Below are 7,939 nucleotides of genomic sequence, written 5' to 3' on the forward strand. Positions count from 1 at the left end.
TACAGAAAATAAAATAAAAAAAGGAACAACTTCAAAACAAAAAGAACATTAAAAACAAATCTGGGAAACAACAAAAACATAATCTAATGCGAGAGCTTTTTCAAGTCTTTGGTACCCCATCATGCTCCCTTAGTCCCAGTAGACCTCTCATCTAAGAAGATATCTCTCATCTATCTGTGTAGAGATCAGCTGGGGGTCCACAGCTGATGGGAATTTAAGTAGTGACCTGCGTCAGCTGCAAAGGAAAAAGTATAGGTTTATTCCATGCTGAAAGGAGAAGGAAACACAACATGGAACCTTCTTCGGGTGTGACGTGGAATAAACCTTTACCTGTTCCTTTGATGTTAATTTAGACCGGATTTCCAGCAAATACCTAACAGGCTACAATCCCGTTAGATAAAGTGTTAAGGACGACCTATAAGTAGCAGTATCTAAAGTGGACAGTTGCTTTCAGTAGCTAAAGACAGGACACGCTGCTCCAGGTGAGGCTCGAACTCACAACCTCGGCATGACTCCGCTGTGCACTGCTGTATAAGTACCGCGCGCTGACCGATTGCGCCACTGGAGCCGCGGAAAGCGCTTTCCCTTCACACACTGACGTTGAACAAACACAGGGTGAAAACGATTTCGGCACGTTTTCCGTCTCTCCGTGGGAGAAAGGGACAGTAAAAGAGCGAGGAAACTACAAGGGAAGAAAATGAAAAAATAGTGCTCACTGCAAAAGAGGGAGGAGAGAGATGGTCAGACACGTAAATCAGCTCGGCGGATTTACACTATTTATGAGTCTTCATGTGTCTGAAACTGTCCAGTTTGTATTTTCGTTTAAAAAATCCAATAAACTTGAATAAGACAAGAAGGCACACACTGCACATCTGCGGAACATCACGTCCGATGTTTACAGTGACATCAGAGATTGAAAGCGAAGTCGTTTTTTATTAAAAGTTCAAGGAAACCTGAATATGTTTGCTAGACGTATTTCAGAATCACAGTGAAATGTAGTACGATTGCTGCACAGATCTGCAGTCTGCAATTAGAATACGGTTTGTGCGTTTTCTAAAACTGCAGAGATACATTTCGGAATGCGTCTTCCTGTAAAAATTAAATATCTATTTTATTTGACGGGCGCTATAAGCAGAGTCTGAAGCCAGCTCCACAGAAGAACTATATTCAGTGGTCCAAAAAAGTGAGTATTTCACTAAGTGAACAATTACTGTACATCATAATCATATTTGTTTTACTTCTCCTGCCATTGCAATTTGTGCACAGATTTTTTTCTTCAAAATTTATTAGCCTTGATGGGAAAAAAATTTAACTGTGTGCGCGGTGGTCAAGTGGTAAGGCATCGGTCTCATAAACCGAAGAGCGCGGGTTCAAGCCCTCTCCGTGCCTGGTTTGCGTACCACGATATACCTTTATCTAAATCGTCAATTGTCTTGCAATGTTGAAATCTCTGTAATAAGAAAAGAAAAGTAGTTAATAATCCTTTAACAAAGCAACGGGCATCCTCCACTGCTTGTCAGGATGGCTGAGTGGTCTTAGGTGCCAGCCTCAAGATCTCAATCGTGTGTAGTGACAGTTGTTATTCACAACCCGGATTTCTATGGAAGCCCGTTTCCGCCAGTAAGCAAAAAAAACCTCTATGGTATCTCAGAATTCCGACTTAGCAACTCAGAATTGCGATTTAGTAACTCAGAATTCCGACTTTATATCTCACATTTGCGACTTCGAAATAGCCCATATTGCAATGTCTGTCCTTTTGTTATTGTAATGGATTCGGGTTCTAGGGCTTGTGTCCTCGCAGCTCCCACCCTAGTTCGTGCCTCACTGCATTAGCTCGAACCCAGGTCTTGCCAGCTGAGCTAAAGAAGACCTTTTTTAAGTAAAAAGGACATACAATGAGATACCATAGCGCGTTTTTTTTTTACTCCCTGGCGGAAACGGGCTTCCATAGATTTCCCTTCATGGTCATTAAGATGTGTAATTTGAATGTTGCTTATATAAGAACAGTTTCTTCAAAAGTTCTGTCAATTAACAGTGGAGAGCTAGCCGATGTACGTTTTCATGAAAACTCTCTTTAAGGCGATTACAATTATCTTGAGCAAATCTGCGTCGTATTTTTTTTTAAAAAGTTTAGCTCAAGATGCAACAGGAGTATAAATGAATTCTCCCGCCCTACATTCCAAGATATGGAATCTTATTTTTCTTGAAGTGTCTGATGTTGGTCGTTATTGGAAATTGCCCGGTGATATCGACTCAGGTACTCAGTTGTTACGTGCTGTAATTCGATACATCCAAAGCATTTATATTCCCTCAAATTATTAATAAGGCCAATAATGTATTAAACATTACATGCCACTTTTTCTCTAGATGATGTTCACGATGGAACAGTGAGAAAGTCGTGCCTAGATGTGCTTGAACCAGCACCTTACTATCGTTTTAGTCCCGACCTGACCGCACTGAGCAATGGTACGACAGAGACTCCAATGGGTCGGTTTTCTCCTTTTACAGTTTTTGGGAAAAAAATAAACTGCACTTTTAAGCAAGTATTTTATTTCAAAATTTGCAAAGTGTAAGTTTTTCTTGGAAAACGTTGTTTCAGAAAGAAACTGAGTTGATGGGAATAGCCCTGTCAGTAGAATATCGAGCTTTTCATCTCAGCTAGTTCTTCTGTGGAACAGGCTTCAGAACTCTACGTACAACGCCTTTGATGTCATTTTATTTCTACAGCAGACGCATCCGGAATGTTTTTTTTTTACTTTTTATTTGAACAACAAAATAGATTCAATATAAACAAGAGCACTTATAACATCAGTAGAATCGTCAAGGGTACATAAAATAATACAATTACACTTTCTGAAACGATTAAACTAGGTAAATCAAGATAAACTCCGCACAGCTTTAATGTTTAATTCAAATTTAGGACTCGTACAAGACCATTTCACTCTACGTACAGTATATCTCTTTTCGTAACGAAAATGTATTTCCTGTCTTAGAAATGCTCTGTGCGGTATGTCTTGCACAACGTGGACTGCAGATCTGTGATATTGTCGAATTCGAGGGATCCAGCAATCATACTGGATTTGACTGGGATTCTGAAATGTCTCTTGCAAAGGTATTTGGGTTTGCTTGAACATTTAATAAAAAAGTGATCTGAGACTTCCTAGCTTCCAGTCTATAATCTCACTGAAACTAAACTAGGATGTGATGTTTCGCAGATGTGCAGTGTGCCTTTACGCTTGGCATGTTCAAGACTATTCGTTGCGTGAGCTTCTCACTGCGTGTCCTGTACTGTATTGTGATTTCGTTGAGATTATCTACGAGGAGTACAGCGACTAGAACGCCTTGAACCTTTTTTTCGGTATATAAAAGAAAACGCTAAAGCACATACAAAGTAACTAACAACTAAAATGTAGGTTTTCTGATTATATCTCTACTTTACTTAAATACCTTAGTGACAGGCGATTCTTTCCGATATTTGTTCCGGCGCGGTTATTGATCCCATACTAAAGATTATTTTTATAAAGAACATGTCACCTGCAAACTGGTATCGAGAAAGTTTTATAATATTACTTTTTATTTAAAAAAGTAAATTTATCATAACCTATATGATTTCTTACCAGCGTGGAGCTCGAATTCACAACCCCGAGATTAAGTGTTTGGCACTAGCTGCGCCACAGAAAAAAATGAAATCTCTTATTTACATTAAATACTGCGGCTCCTGACCTTTTCTTCTCGTCAGAGAAGAGGTCGGTCTGGTCTCCAGATTATCAACTATAAGATCAGACCGTGCTCCTTTGTAAAGCAGTGTCGGTTCACATTGCTTATATGGGGCAACACATCAACTCGATGATCGCTCGCTGTACACGCATGCCCCCCTTCACTGAAATAACATAGACGAAGGAAACTCTCTTGGGCTGCTGTCACCCGGATTCAAAGCGCGGGTAGTGCGGTCACAGCACAACGTACTGACCACTATACCATCGCGGCGAGCTGGGACAGACTATCCTAAATTTTATTCAAATGCTCACAGTGTCTTTAATCTGATGGATTCATATACCGTGCTCATGAGAAAGTCACAAACCTGTCATCTACACACTGTTCCCAGAGCTGGATAAATTAATCCAGATTCTACAGCTCTCTAGCAATAGTGGAAATCAGGCTACAGAAATGGAGAAATTCTCTTCAAAATGTGGAAATATATTCCCGAGACGAGTCCTTTCTCAAAGGTCAACTCTGCTTGTAAATCACCCCTCCCCACATCGCACGGTGTAGCGGTTATAACCTTCTATTAACACACCAAAGGGCTTCAGTGAGAAAGCGGGCAGAAACAAAGCGATCTCTTTCATTTTTACGTTTTGCACGCCTGACGGGGTTTTACGGTGCTCTTTTCTACACTGAACTGATCATTTGGACATCGTAAGCGAAGAGAGACACATTTCTATGTAATCAGGAAACCAGGAATCCTAACCGTTAGCCCGTTAGTGCCACAGAGAAAAAAAAACGTTTCAACGAGATAAAATTGCAGGATAAACACATTTTTTTTCTTTTTCGTAGCGTTTGTGTTTTGTTTGATTTAGCGAATTTTATACACTTTATTTCTGACACATGAGTTAAAAGGCTGGTAGAGTATATTTAATACAAGAGCGCTGAACAACAATTTTCATCTACCGTATTGTAATGTTTTTTTTAAAAAAAACAAGTTAAATGGATATATAGTAAATGTTTTTTTTTCATATAATAGTGTTTATGGTCTGAAAAACATCATTCATTATTTAACGGACATTTGGTATAATTAAAAAAAAATACTCATTCACGAATGTTAACATTTTTTACAATAACGTGTTCTATTGTGATCTTGCGCCCCGTGCAGCAATATCACCAGACAGTTTAATTGTCTTAGTTCAGGTGGGTAGCTGCGCCAGCATGCGTAGGCTGCAAAGGAACAAGTAAAAGGTTTATTCCATGCTGAAAAAAAAGAAGAAAGAGAACACAACGTTTCGGCCACAACGTGAGAGAGACAGGGCAGTAGGCAAAGGTAAAGTAGCGGGAGAACAAAGGTTGGGAGGGAGGAGGAGTGAGAGGCGGGAGCAGGGGACAGAAAGAGAGGCCAATCAAGAGGTGTGAAGTCAGAATTGGTGCAGAGAGGTATGAAATGAAACTTCCAATGAATGGAGAAAATTTGGAAAGAACAGTAGTCTGTCGTTAAGGGAAGGGAGAATGTGTGATCCTAGCTGCAGAATAATTTTAGTTTCGGTGGTCTTTCTGATGTATGAGTTTGGAAAACCGTCTTTGTGACCACTGGTGCCCGGCTAGCTCAGTCAGTAGAGCATGCGTATCTTTAGCTCAGGGGTGTGGGTTTAAGCCCCATGTTGGGCGGTGTCCATCTCCTTATTAACAAAGTTTCCTGCTCATCCTTGACCCTCTTACACCTCGATGGTACTGAGCACGGTTTTCCAAACTCATACATCAGAAAGACCACTGAAACTAAAATTATTCTGCAGCTAGGATCATACATTCTCCCTTCACTTAATGACAGACTACTATTCTTTTAAATTTTCTCCATTCATTGGAAGTGAAGAGAACAGAACTTAAGCTATTATTTATATAAATGTAGCGTGAGGCTTTAATGTGTTCTATAAAATCGAGGAGTCAACTGGATAGATTTGTTAAATATTTTAGTGTTGGGTCTCCGTATTTGTGGTTATTGGAGGAAAGCAGGGATGAGGAGGAAATAGGTGGCACCCAAGTATGTTAAAGGAAAAAACTCAGCATCTTAAGTGATTTATGATGGTTTACAGTCCCTTTTCTGTCCTGTGGCTGTGATCCAATGACTGTGTTGAAACAGCCAGGGTTGTGCTAGCTCTTGATGGACTGGTATGCAAACCAAATGACAGACAAGCAAAGCATTGTTTTACAATTCTGAAAGCTCGTTCAATGTGGCTTCTTGTGTTTTTATGACCCCTTTTATAGTGCTGGTCTTGTAATGTTGTTGGATTGTGCGCAGGTGTCAGAAGATACCGTCATAAAGGATAGGCACGACTTGGCAAAACAACATGCCAGTAAGCACTTCCCCACTTTGAAAGGAAGATGTTGGAACTGATTAAAGAGCTTAATCTGAACTGACACAGGAGAGAGAGAGAAAATCAAAGTTCTGAAAAGTAAGCACAAGGCACACCCTGCTAAAGAAATGTATTGCCTTAAAAAAAATGCTTAGAAGGTCAGAGGAACAATTGTTGTGTTGTTTTTTTTTGCTCAAGTATTTTTATAAGTTTAATTTCCAGTTCTGTTAAAAATAAAACTTAACTTTACTGATTATTAGTCGGTGTCTTTTGTAACGATTTAGCTGTAATGATGTCTGCTTATTCATCTGGAGTGTTAAACAAAATTAATTCTGCAATAATACAGTAGTGTTTAATTTCAAATGCACAGCTGCTGTTCTCATTTGTTTCATGACTAATTATAATTGGGTATCTCATTAATAACTATGTAGCCTCATCAGGTGAATTGTCGACTAAATGCAATTCTTAAATTAAAAACTAACTGATTTGTCAGGAAATTTAGTTTGAATATAAATGAGAAACAGAAAAGTAATTGTATATTAATGTGGCCTACATATTATTCTACTAATCTGAAGTGTTCTGATGTACAGTCCTCTCCAGTTCGGGCTAATTAGTACAACAATGCCGAGCCCTTGGAACCGGATTAAGCAACTTTGTTCCACATGTTTTTTGCTGCAATTGAACTTGGAGCGGGAGATGATCTCCAGAATGTACCATACTAACTTAGTACGCGGCTGTGTTTTAACTCGGGAAGTCCATTGCATTTTACCCTATGGGTTTATATACATGGGTTTCTCTGCATACACTACCATAAGGGAGGAATTGTCACGACCACCAGCCAGCGGAGATCAACACGTAAGCGAGCCAATCAGCACCAGCAGCGGATTACTTCTAACAAGCGCCGCCGCACGAGTTAACACACCTGCAATTGCTCTACCGTGCGGCACGCCGGGTTATTTATACCATTCGTACCTGATTCCCGTTGCTCGGTATTGAGTTCTCTTCTTGTTGCTCAGCCTAGCGTTCTCACCCCTCTTTTGCCTTCCTGGAATTCTGCCTGCACCTTTTGCCTTCGGACTTCGGATCTCGTCTCGCCCTTTGGATTGTTTGCTTTCATTGCCTGTTTTGGATTTGACCCTGTAGCTCTCTTTTCGACTACGATTCTGTCTCACGTTTTGGATTGTTCGCCACCAGTGCCTTTACCGGATCTCGACTTACCTTCGCCTTCGGACTACGGCTCAGCTCCTGGATTTGCTCGGTACGTTTACTTACCTCCCTGCGACTCCTGCATCTGCATCGGATCCTTTTCACCTCTACAGAGCATCGTTACAGAATACCGAGCCTGATTATGGATCCCGCAGACGCACAGACCCTTCGTTCCCTTCTCCCGCAGCAATCCCAGACCATCGCCCAGCTTCAATCTTCTCTCCAACTGCTCACTAACCAAGTCGCCTGGCTTTTTTCTTCCCCTGTTTCGCCAGCTCCCGCACCGATTCCTACAACGCGGCCCCGCCCACCACTCCCTCAACTTTACCATTTGTTCTCCCGGAGAAGTATGACGGCAATCCTGCAGGCTGCAGGGGCTTTATTGCCCAGTGCTCCCTGGCTTTTCAGCTGCAGCCTGAGCGTTTTTCTACTTCTCGACAGAGGATCGGATTCGCACTTTCCTTGCTCACAGGCAAAGCATTGGATTGGGCTGCAGTATTGCTTGCTAGAGGAGAGCAGCTGTTCTCTGACTTTCAGCTTTTTGCTGACCGTCTCCAGGCGCGTTTTTCTCAAAGCAACCCGGATTTGACTTGCCTTCGGCTTTCCTCTCTTCGCCAGGGCGACAGACCACTGCAAGATTATGTGGCTGAATTCCAAGCCCTCGCCACGGAGTC

At 41.3% G+C, this 7,939-nt stretch overlaps 1 non-coding gene across 1 annotated transcript; it reads right to left on the reverse strand.

Annotated features, from left to right (window-relative positions):
* Window positions 1-474: 474 nt before the first annotated feature.
* Window positions 475-568, reverse strand: trnai-uau (transfer RNA isoleucine (anticodon UAU)). The gene is made up of 2 exons: window positions 531-568; window positions 475-510 (listed from the first exon to the last, which is right to left on the reverse strand). It is a non-coding gene; the product is annotated as a tRNA-Ile (tRNA).
* Between the last annotated feature and the right edge of the window lie 7,371 nt (window positions 569-7,939).

The sequence above is a fragment of the Lepisosteus platostomus genome, chromosome 5, assembly GCF_059453375.1.
Source record: "Lepisosteus platostomus isolate fLepPlt1 chromosome 5, fLepPlt1.hap1, whole genome shotgun sequence".
Taxonomy (NCBI): Eukaryota; Metazoa; Chordata; class Actinopteri; order Semionotiformes; family Lepisosteidae; genus Lepisosteus; species Lepisosteus platostomus.